At 35.5% G+C, this 18,771-nt stretch overlaps 1 protein-coding gene across 10 annotated transcripts in view; it reads left to right on the forward strand.

The window, feature by feature from the left end:
* The window catches only part of tpk1 (thiamin pyrophosphokinase 1), a 68,397-nt gene that overhangs the window by 48,606 nt on the left and 1,020 nt on the right, over positions 1–18,771 (forward strand). The gene's annotated exons all lie outside the window — the stretch shown is intronic.

Genomic DNA, 18,771 nt, shown 5'->3' on the forward strand with positions numbered 1-18,771 from the left:
GTACAGCAGGTACAAAACCTGTTAAACATGAGTGAAGATAAAAAAAAAATTGTAGAAGCAAGCTAAAATGGCATAGTAGCTCCAGCAAATGCGTTTTTATCACATGTTTGCTTTGTTTATGGTAGGGATTAGTATAGGTGGTATATTATATTAAAAAATGATAAATATTTAGCGCCAGAGTTCGGACATGTAGGCTAATATAATTAAATGTTAATGTAATTAGATTCACATTCATTTGATTTAGATAAAACTGAACATGATGTCGGCGTTGTTCACTACGTCATAAATATGTTGTAACCAATCCCGTCAATGTGCGGATGGGCTTTAGCAAATCATTAACTATCTCGGTATATTTTTCTGTTGATATGAAAAATCGGGTACATTAAGCAATATAGCGGGTGAATTATGTACAGTATATGATATATATTATGTCATGATGAACTATATGTTGTTGTTCAAAGCGTTTCTATGGATGCTGATTTTTAGAAGGCAGCTGTCTGACTCAGAGATGGCGAACATGGTTTGTGTAACATTAGTAACACATTATTAGCTGTTTGATAACATAGTCAAGCCAAAGGCTAATCATATTAATTACCGTTATGTGTCTGACATTGTTAAGAGTGATGCATAATACGCATTACCATTCTGATACATCGACTTGTGTACAAGCCTGTATAATTCACTCTCCCTCTTTTTCTTCTGAATCAGTTTCTGGTTCAAACATATATGGCTGGATTAAACCAGTATTTCCATTTGTCATTGTGCAGCGTTCTACAGTAAAGTTGAGCTATTGGATCTCTGAGTGTGAGTGGAGGCGGGGCTAATTTGCATATTCATGGTATAGCGTATATTAAATGAAGCAAAGGTGTAGAGTTACATTCAAGCTATTTTAAGGCATGAATTTTTTTCACAGAAAAAAACTTTTTAAATATGTAATTTTGGTGATTTAAAGATTAGTTTTAAAGGATAAAATTACTGACTACAGGGGGACTGTAACAAATTAACTATAGTTTGTGATAACGTGGACAAATAAAGTTATACTAACAACTATATCTTATAAAGTTTTATCTACATTATTTAATAAATTAACATCACAAACATATCTATTAACGAAATGGTTACTGTTTTATTTTTAAACTGCCAAAAAAACTGCCAAAACACTGACTGTTCTACAACATTTTCAAAGTGAGATTAAAAAAATATATATATGCATATTTGTCGCATCTCTTGGTGCTGTGTTTATTAGTCTAGTTTTGTCTCATTACACTCAGCTCTTGCCGAGACTCCCTTGAGCCTTGAGTGTGATAATGAGAGAAACATATTCTGAGAGATAAACTACCAGTAATCACTTTTATAATTTCCTGTATGATCTTGAATAAATCTGACTTTTGGGTTTTAGAAATATCTAATACATTGGAAACAAGTTTGAAGATATGTCTTTCTAATATTATTTAAGAGTAAATATAATAGAAATGTAAAGCACACCATTTCTTTTCATTTTAGCAGATTATTCGTTTTTGAAAATCCTTAATGATTGACTCCGGATATCAAGTTTATAAGCTATAGGAATGAGCTTTATTAAACAGCTTTATCAATAACTGATAGCCTGTTAATATTTGCTCTGTTTACTTTTTGAGGAAAATTATGTTTTGTGGAGTTAAGTTAGTGAATGAATGATCTAAAGAAATCCTGATTGTTACATTGTTAAAACATTTTACTTATTGTTAGTGTTGAAAACAGCACAACTGCTGCTCTACTATACGTACTAAATGACTCTTCTCTCACCATTTAAGTCTTAATTATACCCAATATTTCATGGATTATTTATGACCACAAAAGTATTTACTTAAACACAACGCTAGTAAATATTTCTAGATAACAAGTGCAGGAGTGTGTGAGTTTAGCTTTTCACAATAACCTAAGGCTGACCTACAGCTCGGCGTAAGAGACTTCTGCTTGTTTTCACTGGAGTTAGTCCATCCAGTGCTTCCTCCTGGGAAAAGGACCTGCCAAGACACTTAACCTTAAGCAACTTACCAGCAACTAGATGACACTTAACTCTCATAAACAGCTCTCATACACACACATAAGACACGGCATATGTGTGTAAATTGAGAGGAGATCCAGAGTATGTGTTTATAAAACCTTTGGGAATATATTAATGAATGCATGGCGGAAAAATGCCAAGGTGAGGTAATCATGATAAGCTGCCAGCAAGGAGAAGCACCACAACTCAAGACTTGCTTATACATGGATTACAGTTATTTTAAATAACAAGCCACAAAATCTTTTCTTTTTTTATATGGAATGCATTTATTATATGTAAATATTAATTTGTGATATACTGCAGTATATGCTGTTTTGCCCTACTTGTGGACAAAAAGGTTTTTGTTTTTTTCTTGCAAAAGAACTGCATAGGATTCTCCCTTTAGGGGATTTTCTGTAGAGACTTGTGAAAGTTTGAGTTTGCTGTTCTTCAGCTATTAAGGCTAAGCACTAGATGAATTTCATATTGTTGCATGTTCTATTAGCTTTGTGGCTAGGGAAATACCCATAAGCCTTTGCGATTTTGAATAATTTAATTTTGCATTTTAGCTCAAAGGATGGTGGCTTGTGGGGATGTGTAAATAATTGCTAATTAGAATTCATGCTTTAGGTCTTTTTAGTGCTTTTGATGTGCTGTTGAAGTAGTTTTGTAAAGTGTTTAACGTTCCCTTGTAGCATTTTAATGTAGCTTTTGGTCACTATACTGTTACTTGTTGGAAAAAGTCACTTGTTAATGGAAAAACTGCAGCTGACAAAGTTAGTCTCCAACACTGTACTGTTACTGTATGCTAATAAGGCTAATGTTAGCATATGCTAACTGACATTAGCATGTTTAATTAGATTTTTCTGGAAGGCATAATGTAAAGCTGTTGAAAGAACATTTTGTTGAATTTGCACAGTATTAGGGAGAAAAATAACACCCATCAACACCCTAGAACTAAATTATTGTTGGGTTGTCTATAAATCGTGTAACTTAAACTACATCTTCAAGAAAGTTCTTTAAGTAAAACTACATTTTTAAGTGTTAACCAAGTTTTCCACAACTAAAGGCTGATTCACACCAAATATGATTATAATTATAACTATGACTACAAAAGTTTATTAATCATTTTAATTCTATTAGAATAATGAAGTCCACTCCACAGCTATCACTCTCAGAAAAAAAGGTACAAAAGCTGTCACTGGGGCGTTACCTTTTCAAAAGGTACACTTTTGTAACTAAAGAGTGCATATTGATACCTTAAATGTACATATTAGTACCTAAAGTATACATTTTAAAGGAACAAAAGTGTACCTCTTTTAAAAAGGTGCTGCCCCATGACAGCTGTGAGAGTGTAAAACGGAAACATCTGAGGATTAAATGATTGTTCGGAGCATTTGACTGAAGATTTTGTAAATGAGGCACAGTGTGATGGAGAGTTTGCAAAAAAACTTTAGTTGAAAGTAGCCAACTGTATTGGATCTGAGAGCAGCTGCATCACAAACCATAGTTTAGCACACTTACTCGCATGCAATAGTGAGAGGGCGTTGATATTTTGCGAACAGTGACCGTTTACTTAAAGGAGCCGCCCCTTAAAAACTGATCATTTCAGACATAGTGAAAGAGGGTTGAAAATAACTTTTTTCTGTATATAGTGCAAAAAACTGACATTATAAGTCAACCTCAAAGAACATAATAAAATCATTTAAAAAAAATTATGTCATGACCCCTTTATAGAGCTTGCGCATTTAAAGCAACAGACGACAAAACTGCACAAGCACGCTTACAATAAACAGAATATTATCGTCCGTTGTTGTGGACACTAATAGAATTATTGTTATAGTTATCATTATAGCTGTCTTTCATGGTGTTAACTGGCCTTAAGACTATTAATTACTTAATTTGAAAAAAACTGTGGAAGTAGTTAAGTTAAAACTGAAAAATTGTAATCAAATCCTTATATCCATATACTCAGAACACCATATGAATCATTTTGAAAGCGCTCTTTTAAATGAAAATAGAGATCTCGTAAATGTTTCCTAACAGAACAGAAGCATTTCTGCCACAGCTGCATTGATTCAGAGCTTTTAGCTGAAGTGTTGTTCTCTAGTGGACTTTAGGGTTTAGCCTCATAACAGCGCTCATTCGAACCGTTCGATTCGACTTTTTGTAACGCGAGCTGTGATATTGCTTCCCTCCTCTTCAGCAGCACCTCTGCAGATGATGGCACTTACAACAGAAGCCCTGCTAACCCCAGACTGTGACACATCCAGCGCAAAGCGATGCAGCTCAGATGGTCAAGGTTCCTGGTGCTTACAGGCTGTAAGCACCAGGAACCTTGACCATCTGAGCATACAGGATACGATTTTTGTGTCCACTGAAAAACACGCTTTGTCTGAGAGATGTCATTGACTGCGGTGTCTTCCGAGAGGTTATGAGTAATTCATTAAAGGCTGTTTAATGGACGCCCGCTGTGGCCTCTGAGTGATTTAGAACCTCAGACTCCCATTCTTGGTAATAGCGGCAGAATGGGATGACTTTACGGCCCATTACTATTCTGCTCCCTTTATATTGCTATAGGGGTAGATATCAAGGCCAAATATTAAAGTTAGTTATCAGGCCATGGAAGGAGCCACATTTTGAGGGGGTAATCATGGCATCATTTCGATTTTTGATAAGAACTTCGTAGCACTTAAAGGTCTCGCTAGCACCTGTATTTCGGCTCAGTCATGTAATGCTGCATGTACTGTTCCATTTCACTTTGAGCCTTTGAAAACAGCTCATGTTGTTGCACCTCCAGATCATTCAAATAAAAAGCGTTTTGAGTTCTTAAAGTCACATGACAGGTAGTGAGTTTGGGGTTATTTTTTTTTATAAGGAAAGACCAGTACTTTGTTTAGGCTTGGTTTGTAGGGAATTACAACGCAACCTGCGCACATATATTCAAACGCACATAACTATAGAACCAATTCTTAATGCGCATGTGAACACCATCAGCGTTTCTCACAGGTTCGCGTTTAAAGTCTGTGTAGAGAGAATGGTGTCGTCTTAGCGGCCCCTAATTTAATAACAAATGATCATTGCGACGGAATCGAATCAATCAAATATAACTTTAGCTGAAAAATAACTTTATTAAAGAACCGCTATAAAGCCAAAACAATCTCTGTTACCTTAAATTATACATTTATCTCTGTAAAGCTGCTTTGAAACAATCTACATTGGTAAAAGCGCTATATAAATGAGGATGACTTGACTTGACTTGTTGAATATCATTTTTAACTGCGTGTCATACTGAAAATAAAATGTTGGGAAGTTACTTTAAAACTGTAACTTGCTAAGCTACACTACCAGTCAAAAGTTTTGGATCGGTAAAATGTTTAATGTTTTTAAAATAAGTCTCTTCTACACACCAAGGCTGCATTTATTTGATAAAAAAAACAAAAAACAGTAATATTGTGAAATATTATTACGATTTAAAACAGCTGTTTTCTATGTGAATATATAGTGTAATTTATTCCTGTGATCCAAGCTGAATTTCCATCATTACTCCAGTTTTCACTGTCAGATGATTCTTCAGAAATCATTCTAATATGATTATTTGATGCTCATGAAACATTTCTCATTATTATCAATGTTGAAAACAGTCATTTACATTTTTTTTCATGATTCTTTGATGAATAGAAAGTTCAAAAGAACAGCATTTATCTGTAATAGAAAGCTTTTGTAACATTAAACACTACCGTTCAAGGGTTTGGGGTCAGTAAGAATGTAAAATTGTATTTTTGGTGAAAGAAATCAATACTTTTATTCATTAAGGATGAATTAAATTGATCAAAAGTTACAGCAAAGACATTTATAATCTTACAAAAGATTGTATTTCAAATAAATGCTGTTCTTTTGAACTTACTATTCATCACAGAATCCTGAAAAATGTTTTTTGAGCATCAAATCCGCATATTAGAATGATTTCATGTGACACTGAAGACTGGAGTAATGATGCTGAAAATTCAGGAATAAATGACATTTTAAAATATATTAAAATAGAAAACAGTTATTTTAAATTGTCATAATATTTAACAATATTACTGTTTTATTTATTTTTATCAAATAAATGCAGCCTTGGTGAGCAGAAGAGACTTCTTTTAAAAACATTCAAAATCTTACCGATCCAAAACTTTTGACTGGAGTGTAAAGTAACAGCAGCAAACTTTTAAAATCTTACTGAAAACTTACTGACCCCATGTGTAGTTTTAATAATAATAATAAAAAAAGAAAGAAAAAAGAACCATTTACAGCTGTTGACATTGTTGGGTTGTATTTTTGTTTCTTTGTTGAGGGAGGATGAAAACTGGTAGTGGAAGCAGAAAATGAAGGGTTGGGGACAGACTTCGTTCTGTTCGTGTGAATCTTTAAAGGACGTCACACTGTTCTTCTCAGAACGCCTCAGTGTGAATTTATGTAATTTAGAGCGGATGGGCAAAAGCTTGACATTTCAACCATCTGAAATCTAATGCCACTAGCTGTTTCTGGTGAAAGTAATATGACTCTCTTTTCTTGTATCCAGTCCTATCGTATTACTTTCCCAACAGGAAATCCAGAGACATTCTTTTATTATATAACTCCTGTAGTTGTAGTGACTGTCTCTGTTAGTTATGAAGGCTTTGAAGGTGGGTCACAGTTTTATAACATACCGTAATATGCAGTTTTGCTCTATGTTTTGACCATATGACAGATCTGGAATGATTGAATCGATCGTAAGTTAAATTACCATGAACCTCTCAGCAGGGTGACGTAGAATAGTTGTCGTAGGGTGTTTTTACGGAAGATCGGTCAACGTGAATATTTATTGTGATTACTGTGGTTAAAGCGGGGCATTTATAGCTTTGCTGTCAGATTTCAGTTATTACCATAAAGATCTCTGAAGGACAGAATCTATGTAGTGTTTTTTTCATTGCAGGTAGATGAAAGGACAGCTTGTCTCCTTTTTGCCTTTATTCACTCTCCCTCTCTCTCTCTTATACTCCCTCTCTCTCTCCCTCCCCCTCTCCCTCTCCCTCTCTCTCTCCCTCCCCCTCTCCCTCTCCCTCTCTCTCTCTCTCTCTCTCTCTCTCTCCGTTTTATTTTGTTCTTTAGCTTTTCCCTCAGCCTCCCAGTGTCTCAAAGAAGAGAATAAAGATTTTTTGAGGGGAAGTGAAGTGAGTCCTCAACAGGAGGCATGGCTAATTATCATTGCAACATTTGACATCTAATGCAGATGTAAAGATCTAGAGAATTCAAATTACACACAGTCACATTATGACTAAGAATAATAACTTAAGAAGTATAAAAAAGCAATACATAAATTAAGTTGTAAATAATTTTTGAATTATTTTTATATTTAGAACATATATATTATTATTGTGGTATTTTTTATTTAACTGGTTGTTTTCTGCAATGGACTATTTTTTTAGGCAGAATAAAATAATTTTAAAATATGCATTTATTCAGTTATTTTAAATGAAAATATTTTCAACTGAAATATTTATTTTATTATTTTTTCAATTATCTATTTTAATTTAGCTAGTTGGTTAGTTATTTTAAATAAATATTTTCAACTTAAATATTTCTTAAATTATTTTTTCAGTTATCTATTTTAAGTTAGTTAGTTAGTTAGTTAGTAAGTAGCCATGTAATAAAAAAAACAATGTGCAGGCAGCTGGTTTATATTCCCTTCAGGCAGCCTTTAGCAGTATAAAATAATAAAATAAAATAAAAACATAATCTGGTATTTAAAAAAAATCAACTCAAATCAAACCTTGGTGAGCAGAAGAGACTTCTTTTAAAAACATTAAAAATCTTACCGATCCAAAACTTTTGACTGGATTGTAAAGTAACAACAGAAACCTTTTAAAATCTTATATTCCCTTCAGGCAGCGTTTAGCAGTATAAAATAATAAAATAATAATAACATAATCTGGTATTAAAAAAAAAATGTTTGTGTATTTATTTATTTGCAGTGTAATATGACATAATGTGCATTCATCTGGTTTATATTCCCTTCAGGTAGCCTTTAGCAGTGTAAAAAAAATGTAACTAATAAAAAAAAATCAACTATCAATAAGCATTTATTTAGTAAGTAGCTGTATAATAAGGCACAATGTATACAGTCAGCTGTTTTATATTCTCTTCAGGCAATACAAGCCCATTTTGCATCATGCTGTTGGAATGGAATATATATGGGGAAAAGAAAATATATATATTTTTTATTATTCTTCTTCTTCCCTGACACACAAGATATGTTGCTAAAAATAAAATGTATAATTTTATGTAGTGGGCAGGTAAAAATCTGTGACCGGGCCAGTGAGAAAAAAAAAAAGAATTGTTGAGCCCTGCCTTACACACATACATTTACACAAATACAACCTTTGTGTACATGACAAGAAGCCCATTCTCTCCCTGCTCGAGTCGCTATGCACAGCAGTTCATCTGTCACCCCTTCTAGAGCAGAAAACATGGAGATTGTAGGTTGGAAGTCGTGAAGCTCATTCGTGTGGAATAATGGCTCTCAGATACCTCTACTCCATCTCCGGCAGATCGACCAGCATCACGGACTGACCGCAGAGAGGAAAACCATGCGAACATTAGCCATTCCTGTGTAGACAGGGGGTGCATGGCTGGAAACATTAGTATAGATGTAAGAGGAAATTGAGACACATGGGAGCCGTCTCTGAATGTGTGCAAGCTCGCACGTATGAAATGAGAGTGTGTTGGGGAGGAAATAGAAGAGAAGGCCGTTTACGAAAGAGGATTTATATTCTCCGCACAGATGGACACAAGAGCAGCTTTTCTCACGGCATGCTGTGGGGATATTTTACTAAGACAAAAACCTCTGTTTTTGTAGGTGGCACTGGAGATTTGCAGTATCTCCATGGTGAGAGTGTGAGATGTTATAGTCTGACACACACACTGATACATGATGTATTAAAAGCAGAGCTGTAGTTAATCAGTCTCAATCGGCCAATTTTCCTGTTTGAGCATTAAAAAGTTCTGCAAAGTTGCAAAACACAAAGTCTTTCTGGCAACGTACACATCACAATATTCCTCATTTAAATAATTCCCACCAAAGCATACACAAAAAAGGGGGCGGGCCTGGTTGAGTTGCGTTAGTAGAGGGTTGAAACTCTCACTCGGATTAAGGGGATTCATAGAGACAGGAACTAAACAATGTGAAAAATAAAGTTTTATTCAGTGAGGTTAAAATGTTAGAACTACAAATGATACCTCCAATTAACCCTTAAATGCATGAATGTTTTGCCAATCATTATTACATATTCGGGTCTTTAGCGACCCGGATCTATATCTAACACGGATGCATCTCTACCTGTCGCGATTATAAAACTCTCTTTATATTAGAGTAACAATTACAGCAGAATTTTGTTACCTTTTGGAGCTTGGAAGGGTTCAGTTTGAGCAGATGTTTTATACCATCATCACTGTCCTCGTCAGAGCTCATTTCCTAGTACATTCAGCATCTGGCTCATATTCGCAATCTCAAACATATTCTCAAAACTATCACTTTTAACATTTTCAAAATCAATATTTTGACTGCTGACAGCTTCTTCACCAGATCCACCATCAAGTGACAGTGACACTAATATTTGATTGTGTTCAGTACTCGCTTTGCAGTAAATCACTGAGTCAGTTTTGCTGATGACACTTCCTATTCTTTTGTTTTCTGCCTCCGGTAACTATGAGTGAAACGTCACTTCATCATTGTGTATCAGACATTTGGGTGTGAACACTTTTGACTTGGGTCAGTAAGCAACCAACTTGAATGGCAAACACCATTAATAATTTCTTTAGAAAATATAAAAGACTAGTTTATCAAGGTCACCACTTGAATTTAGACTTTATTGCTCCTGCGATGGACAAGAAAACGCAGTGTGCTGTTACGCTCTCTGGCTTTCATCCTCTGATGTGTCCTCTAAAAATAGTCCTTTTTTGTTAATACAGGCCAAAACAACCCAACTTCATTGATTTTAGTGTTTTGTCTGCTGAGAAAAGCTGAGGGAGGAGATAACAGCAAGGTTGGCCTTTGATACTTTATAGTGCAATCTGACCAACAGGTCCCGTTGAGACAGAGCGAACACGTATAGGCCGTAGAGTATTTTTAAAAGGGTCATTTGAAGGTTTTCTTTTAGAGTCGTGGTTATAAAAGGCTGGTTGTAATCTCTGTTTCTGGCGTGACAGAGGTGAGCCTCTTTCTGTCTCTGTCTCTGACTCTTTTCAGTATAGTCTGTGCTCCCTAAAACACAACCCATACTTTGGGAATTGAGAAGCCGATTAAAGACGTTTTCATGGATCAAATTATGCTGATGGGTTTATAGGATTTTGGAGGTAAAGCAGGTTTGCCGTAATCACCCTACAGCTGGTTGACTTTCCAGGTCATCTGTAAAAAAAAGTAAGAATGAAATTCAATATTTTCTAATAAATGATCAAACTGCTCCATATACTTCACTCCAGGCTGCACATGGAGAGGCTAATCAAACTGTCATAATATATATATGAAAATTTATGGAGTGCAGATCAAAGTCAAACCCAGGAAAGGGGATTGTTTTGTAATTAGTCTCCTTCCTTTTGATTTTAATTAAAAACAGCTCAATGCCAAACTCTTTGGAAATCACAATCTGCATAATATATTTAAAAATGCACGCTCACTTACACATCTATTTCTGGGATGTCTTGTTTATTTAGAATGTTGTGAAGTTTCACATTTTTTAATTTTGTACTTTGTGTGTGATTTATTTCTGAATAATATTTTATTATTTTATGCTCTTTTAATGTATATTTTGTATCACACTGTCAATGTCTTTTTTAGTTAATTTATTCTTTTATTTATTCATTCTATTTATATTTTATTATGTAAATAAAAATGCCATTTTTTTATTTAATTTGGATGTATTGTAATTTAGTTTCTCTTAAGTTAAGTCAACTTAATATTTACTTCAGTTTTCTATTTCAGTTAAAAAACAAAAATGTATTAGTTTTTGTTTAAATGTGATTTTAACACTGTTAAAATCGTATTTGTTTTGTTGAATCAGGAAGGAAATTGGGAAAAGTACCTGTTCAGGTAGAAATAAAACTGTCATAAATCATTTGATCTGAAATCCTGACCTTCCCGCCCAGGGTAATGATAAAAACAAATAAAATTGGGGAATCGATACAATGCCGTTGGTTAGGCCAAGTAGCTCAGAGATTTTGGTCAATGCCGTTAGCTTGCATGGGTGTAGGACAAAACAGGACAAATACTAGTTATAACTGACAAAATGAACTAACCGAAATTACATGTCATTATTTTGTGGCACATCAAATCTGGGGAAAGGTGTCGTAGATGCAATTACTTCCACACAAATGGTCTTCCCACTGCACAAAAAGCTTCTTTTGAGGTCTTGAAAGATGTCAGGTCTCTTAATGGAACAATGCCTGACAAAGCGTCCTGCTCTGCATTCTCATTTGCATATCAGAATGACTGTGAGCGTGCAGGGATAGAGCTTCAATTCCATCAAAAATCGGCTGACAGGTTTTGTTCAGATCAGGAAAGAGCAGACTCTCTCTCACGCTCTCGCAGTGCAATGACAGTAATTCAAACTGGGCTAAATGCAATCCCACATTATGCTCACTGTTAAGGTAAAGTGAGCATGACTCAGCAGGTTTTTAAGCACACCATAACTCTGATTGTTAAAGCGTCTGGGAAGCGGGCAGAGCTTTTTAATATTAAGCTGTCAAATGGATAGAGGGGCGAATCCCCAGCAAGAATGACTTCAGAGGGACTCGTGCTTGTAGGAGTCCCAGAAGTGTCTTTTCCCATTTCGCTAATGTGCTCCTTAGCCCTGTGAGAGACAACTTCGTTGCTGTGAATTTTAATGATGCTTTTAGGGGTTGGGAAATGTGTAAAGACGAGAAAAAAAAACACGGCATCTGAGATGCTGTTAGACGGGATCAAAAAAAAAAAAGGATGTCAAAAGGCAGTAGAGGAATCTGAGCCTGGGGCTGAAAAATCCTTTGAAATTACAAATATGGGCCGGTTTGCGCGTCTGTGTGCGCAAGCTTTGGAGGTGTTAGTGGTTTTGTGAGTTTAAAGAAACGGAACAGAGCCCCTTTGATCCGGTTCAAGACATTTAAAACAATCACTGGAGTCCTCCTTTCATAAAAGCGCTTTGAATGACATTGACATCCCAGAGTAAATACTCAAGTCTAGGAGCTGCTTTAGTGCTTTAGATTTGGAAAGGTTCAGAACATTCCCATCTGTTAATCAGGATCTCTTTTCATTTCAATGTGACGTCGTCACTTAGAAGTAATGAGGTGGATTAGCCTAAACACATGCATCTCATGCCTCAGTCACTAGCTGTGTCTTGTTTCGAATGACACATACGTCATTAAGGCTTAAAACTGATCACTACATCACAAAGACATGAAGAAATTACAGCACTTTACACTTCACTGGGAAAAACGGTCAATTTTATAATAATTATTTTTCTAAAATAAGACATCCTTTATGATGCACTTGGCCGACAAATGTGGCCTCCGAAAGAAGCATCCTTCGAAATGAGACAAAGACAGCCCTATCAAAACTCGGCACACATCACTTCCTGTCCTGCATTAACTCTTAAAGGAGAACTCCGGTCAATTTTAACATTGAGCTCATTTTTTTGTAAATTTGGAGTGCTGTCAATATAGAGAACAACGACAAAAATCGGTGTTGCCTACACCGTGTTATCCTCTTTTCAAAATTTGCACCCTGTTGACTTCAATGGGGCAAGTATTAAACCTGCTTTTAGCCTCTTAACATCCTTGATGTGTCATTACAAGTGCCCAGCCATGTGAGTGATTCCTTCAGAGTGAACACGGGTGAATCTGACTGCAGTAGATGTGAAGTTAATTCGGCCAGCGTTCATACCTGTATTTACATCCTGTTTTCGGTTGAAGTCCAAAGTAGTCGATTGGCGAGTTCACGCGCGTGATCATAGGTAACAAAACATATGCGTGTGAACTCGACAATCGACTACATTGGACTTCAACCGAAAACAGGATGTAAATACAGGTATGTGCGCTGGCTGAAATAACATCATTTTCATTCATATCTTTCACATCTACTGCAGTCAGATTCACCCGTGATCACTCTGAAGGAATCACTCAATTGGCTGTGCACTTGTAATGACACATCAAGGATGTTAAGAGGCTAAAAGCAGGTTTAAAACTTGCCCCATTGAAGTCAACAGGGTGCAAATTTTAAAAAGAGGATAACACGGTGTAGGCAACACCGATTTTTGTCGTTGTTCTCTATATTGACAGCACTCCAAATTGACAAAAAAAAAATAGCTCAATGTTAAAATTGACCGGAGTTCTCCTTTAAGGCCGTGACACAGCATGTCGATGGTCGGCCGCTGTTTTCCGCACCGTTGGCTCTAGTCAGATGCTGTCGGCTTATTTTTTTGGATGATTCAGCATGTTAAATATGCGTCGGCCGTCGGTGGGAAAGAGCACTCTGATTGGCTGTTCAGCTTAGCCAACGAGTCAGTGCACGAGAATAAAAGCGAAAGTGTTGAAAGCAGGTCAAGATTGTACAGACAGAAGGCTGTTATCATTTTACATCATCTTACCTGAGCATTCGAATGCACTAATATTTTCATAATAACATGAGCCGAGTGGAATGAAGAAAGTAATCAGCATGACTGATATTCAAAACGGTAAGCAATCGCTGCTTTGTATACCTGCAGTCGGTATAGTTTAGTTTCGGTTCCCCTTTTTGAATGACCAAAATAGAGTATCGATACCTGCTGATATAGACAGATATTTACAGGCGCAGAACGCTTTTAGGCCTTTTGGTGTGTTCAAGCGCAGCTTTTTGCCTCAGACGACTTTAGAGGTTGTAAAGTTTGGGATCAGTAAGATTGATTTTCAACTTTCTTTTTGAATCTTGAAAAAAAAAAATGTATCGCGGTTTCCACCAAAATATTGTAATGCAATAATATTATTGCATATTTTCTGGAAGATCATGTGACACTGAAAACGGGAGTAATGGCTGCTGATTATTAACCTTTGCCTTTGTAATTATATTAAGAAAAGATAAAACATACTGACCACAAACTTTTGAACGGTAGTGTTTGTAACTAAACGCCTTGGCGAACCACCTACAACTCCTCAGTATTTTCTAAAGATATCTAGTTCAGTGTCATTTTTCTTCACCTTGATGTCAGTTTCTTCACAGGGTTTTTTCACCTTAACTATAAAAGCAATCTCGTTCCATATTTTTATGTCTGGAATTTCTGTACCATCTTCTCAAAAGGTCTTGTTTCCTCCACCAGCAAAGTGCAAAAGACAAACTAATGATTTTTCCTTTTGTTATTTATTCCTCATAAAGACATTTTCCTCACAATAAATTAGTCATGTTAAAGAACAGCTGAGTGCAGGATGATAGCCTTTAAATCTAATGGACGAAATAGACTACTTCACTCCATATTGTCTGCAAGGTTCAATAAGGTGTTTTCACTTTAAAACTCTATGAATGTATAACCTTGGCTCAGCCTGCGCTCTTCAGACGGCGGTTCACTTCGAGACTGAAACATTTTCATTTCTCTGCATGAATTCGAGCTGTGTTGCATTTTCTAGCTTTTATTGTTTTAAATTGAGGCTCTTTATGACGGGTGTTGCTGAGACGCCACTTCAGCAACTCTGTTTTGGAGAAAATGATGTAACTGCGTGGGTCCAAACTGTCATATTCCTACAGGAAAGCAGAGCAGAGCCTCTCTCATCTGAAGGTCGAATTAGCATTGTGTCGTCGCCTCAGCCTTGTAACCTCCCTCCAATGAAGCCATAAACATTTAATAGAAGCGCTATCAATGCCCACCAGATGGCTCGTACAGCAGCACACCTCACCTCACACGATAAGCACGGAGCAAGACGAGTTTTTGGGGCATAAAAGTCAAATTTTTGCTTCCAAAATTCTCGACTGTGACTCAGCCCCATGGCTATAGCATGTTTTCGACTCGGCTCCTCTCTGGGACTCCGTGTAATTTGCTCTGTAAATATTGGATACTTAAGCGAAGTACATTGGTTCTGGAAATGCAATTACTGCATGCAAACATCATTGTTATCAATAACAGCAACGTTAATTTCTGCTCCTGCCGCGGCATCAGATATCGATCAGAATCGAGCTGAGGAGATTGCTAATGAAGTTCCCTGGATGCTCTGAGGATCAGCTTTGTGCTAAAGCTTTAACTGTACAAACCTTAATGTTAGTTAGGCGGAATGGTATCCAGTTGGATGCAAACATTTGTTCTCCCTCATGGTTTAACAAAAGAAGCCACAATAGCAAATAGCAAACTTTTTATTAAAGACTTAGTGGTGTTTGCTAAGGCTATTATCACTGCTACTGCTCAATCTCATGGTTAAAGATACATTGGAAACCTAATTTAACCTGCATTGCACAGTTTGTGTGACAGAAATGAATGATACTTTAAATTATGTGGGTTGTTGGGGTGTGATATTACGTTTCTAGCCGATCAAACTTGCACATTGTGGATGATAAATATATATATATATATATATATATATATATATATATATATATATATATATATATATATATATATATGTGTGTGTGAGTGTGTGTGTATATATATATATATATATATATATCTATATATGTGTGTGTGTGTATGTATATATATATATATGTATGTATGTGTATATATATAGATATATATATATATATATATATATATATGTGTGTGTGTATATATATATATGTGTATGTATATATATATATATATATATATATAGTTATTAGTTCTATAGATTGAAGGAGGTAGATTCTTTTAAAGAAATACTTTTATTCATCAAGGATGCGTTAAATTGATCAAAAGAGACAATAAAGTCATTTAGCGTGTTGTTAGAAAATATTTATATTTTATATATAACCCTTTCTATTTAAAAAAAAACTTAACAAAAGTATCATATTTTCCACAAAAATATTATGCAGCACAACAGTTGTCAACATTGATAAAAATACGAAATGTTTCTTGAGCAGCAAATCCGCATATTAGAATGATTTCTGAAGGATCATGTGACACTGAAGACTAGATTAATGATGCTGAAAATTCAGCTTTAATATATCAGGGATAAATTACATTTTAAAATATATTCAAATAGGAAATAGTTATTTTAAATTGTAATAATATTTCACAATATTGCTGTATTTCTTTTAATTAAATGAATGCAGGCCTGGTGAGCATAAGAGACTATTATAACAACCTTAAAACTTTTGAACACTAGTGTAAAAAGTGCAACTGCAAGGAAACATTCTAGAAAACACCCAGAACACTTTTAAGAATATTTTAGATCAATATTCATGTACACATCAGCCTCTCCGCCACTGCATGCATATCTATGTTTATTTTCCTGTATGTTTACATGAAGAGGTTTCAATGAAGCTGCTGTAATGTGATTTGGCGCTAAGTGTTTCACTCGAGGCTGAGAGTTTCGGCTCATGTCTGTGTGCACTCACTGCCTCAAGGCCCATCTGTCCCCTTCTCAGATGCTGCCACACACACACCTCCACAGCACACTGTTCAACTGCGTTCATCACACTGTGGCTCGTCAGCATACTTTTGATGAAGAAAACATTGAGAGGTCAGGGATCTCATTAAACTGCTGCTTTGATAAAGACTGCTGAACTGACTTCCCTCTTGCTGGTGAATTTTGCCATTTATTTTAGGTATGTTGTCCCACAACAGGCTATACAGACAATATAGATAAGCACACAAACACACACACACATGGTATAGTATGGTATATAATAAATATATATATTTGTATTACATCTTATTTTGATTATGTATCTGTAGAAATATAATATATAAATAGTATATAGTGTTAATATTATTTATATATTTTTACAGTAATGAAAGCTTATTTATTGTTTCATTTTATTTTATGAATTATTTATTTATTCTTTTTTTTATTAGTAGGATTAGTAGGTAAATTGTTATAATGCAAATAAGCTTTTTTATAAAAATTTTATAAAAATATATTTTTTTTTTAATTTGATGATGAAATTTGACATCTTGTCTGATTTTGTGAGATTAACCCACTGCTAGCCTACTAGTGATCATTTGTTTCTTCTCTCCACAATAACGCATCTCACATGCCTTTTAGGCGTTTAGACTGATGTTTTGAAGAATTTGGTGAAACGTTAAAAAAAGTGAAAGAAAATAAATGATATATGGCATTTGCAATAATATAAGTCTTCATCATTTAGATTTATTGCTGAAAATGAAGGGCGCAGAGGCGACGCCGTGTCAAAGTGCTTTGTCGCCACCACTGGTCAAATTATGAACTGCAAGATGACACCAGACACCGCTTTAGGTCTAACCGTCTGATGAAAAATATTTCTCCTTTACTCACTAAATGTGCCTCTGTTAAACTGCAGCAACCGGGGGTGGTAAGTTAATTGCAAGGTTCAGTCAAGGTTATCGATGTTTAGATCTCTCCAGCTATTGTGTGTTTAAAATTGACTTAATCATCAGTGGAACTTGATTAACTGGAGGAGCCCATTGTAAATAGTTGTTCTCTTGTGACAGACTAAAGTCAGTCGTCTCTGCTTGTTTCTGCTGCCTTTGAAGTCCGGTGATATTTCTTTAGACTTTGAAGTCTGTTTAGTTGCCTCGGAGTAAAACAGCTCATCCAGCGTCAGTGTCTTGTTTACTAAGTTTTCTCTTGCCTCGTCCGGATAATTTATTTGTGGAAATATAATTTTCATGTGATTGTTTATGCGTATTTACTATGCAGTGGAATGAAGTATTCTTCGGCACAGGCAATTAAAGGATTCTGGGTCTGAATTGTGTGTTCAGGGTACAACTTAGATTTTATGTTATGTCCTCTTTTGTACTCAGGCTTAAGTGTGTGTGTGTGTAGCCTACACTTAAGCCTCTAAAAATGACTACATAAAGTTGTCTTTCACAATAATATTGTAACTTATATTGACTCAATTCAAATTCCAAGGCAAAAAAGGGATACTTTTTATTCTTTAACATTTAATTTAAACCTCCATTATTGCAGAGCATCATAACTTACATAGGCCTATTTCTTTTTTCCCATTAATCCTGGTTGAAGCCAGTGGCATGTACACAACTATGGTTATCAATTATCAAATCGATGGAATCAACTGCGTCCGAATGTAAAGTTTAACAATATAATGTAAGAAAGGGTTTTGGTTTGACCATATGGCAAGTCCTAGAGAGAAAAAAAGGAGGTTTCTTTACCCAGTCTTTGTATCAAAATGTAAATACTGCATATTCATGTAAGCAAAACAGTTTTGCCACTGGGGGTCAGTATGATCTCACTTTCGGACCAGCAGAGACTTAACTTCTTGAAAGGTCTATGAAACTGAAGCTGAATTTAAAACGCATACTATAACTATTCCTGCCATAAAAATATACTAGTATGCATTGCATTTCTGAATTCAGCATGAATGAGAGAAGCTGAGATATGATTTTCATGAAAACTTCTTGTAGAAGAGTACCAAAACCATTAGCCTTAACCAGTCTGGTGCTCCCAATAATAAACCCTGTTCCGCTTCAGTGACCTCAAATGACTTTAGTGAAGGGTGTCTGATGTTTTAAGGGACTACTGAAAATCTTAATTTGGTCACACACCAGCCAACAGGTATAACTCCTTTGTGAGTAGCACCTGGGTCTCACTGAAAG

This window comes from Scardinius erythrophthalmus (assembly GCF_964197995.2).
Source record: "Scardinius erythrophthalmus genome assembly, chromosome: 22".
NCBI classification, from domain to species: domain Eukaryota; kingdom Metazoa; phylum Chordata; class Actinopteri; order Cypriniformes; family Leuciscidae; genus Scardinius; species Scardinius erythrophthalmus.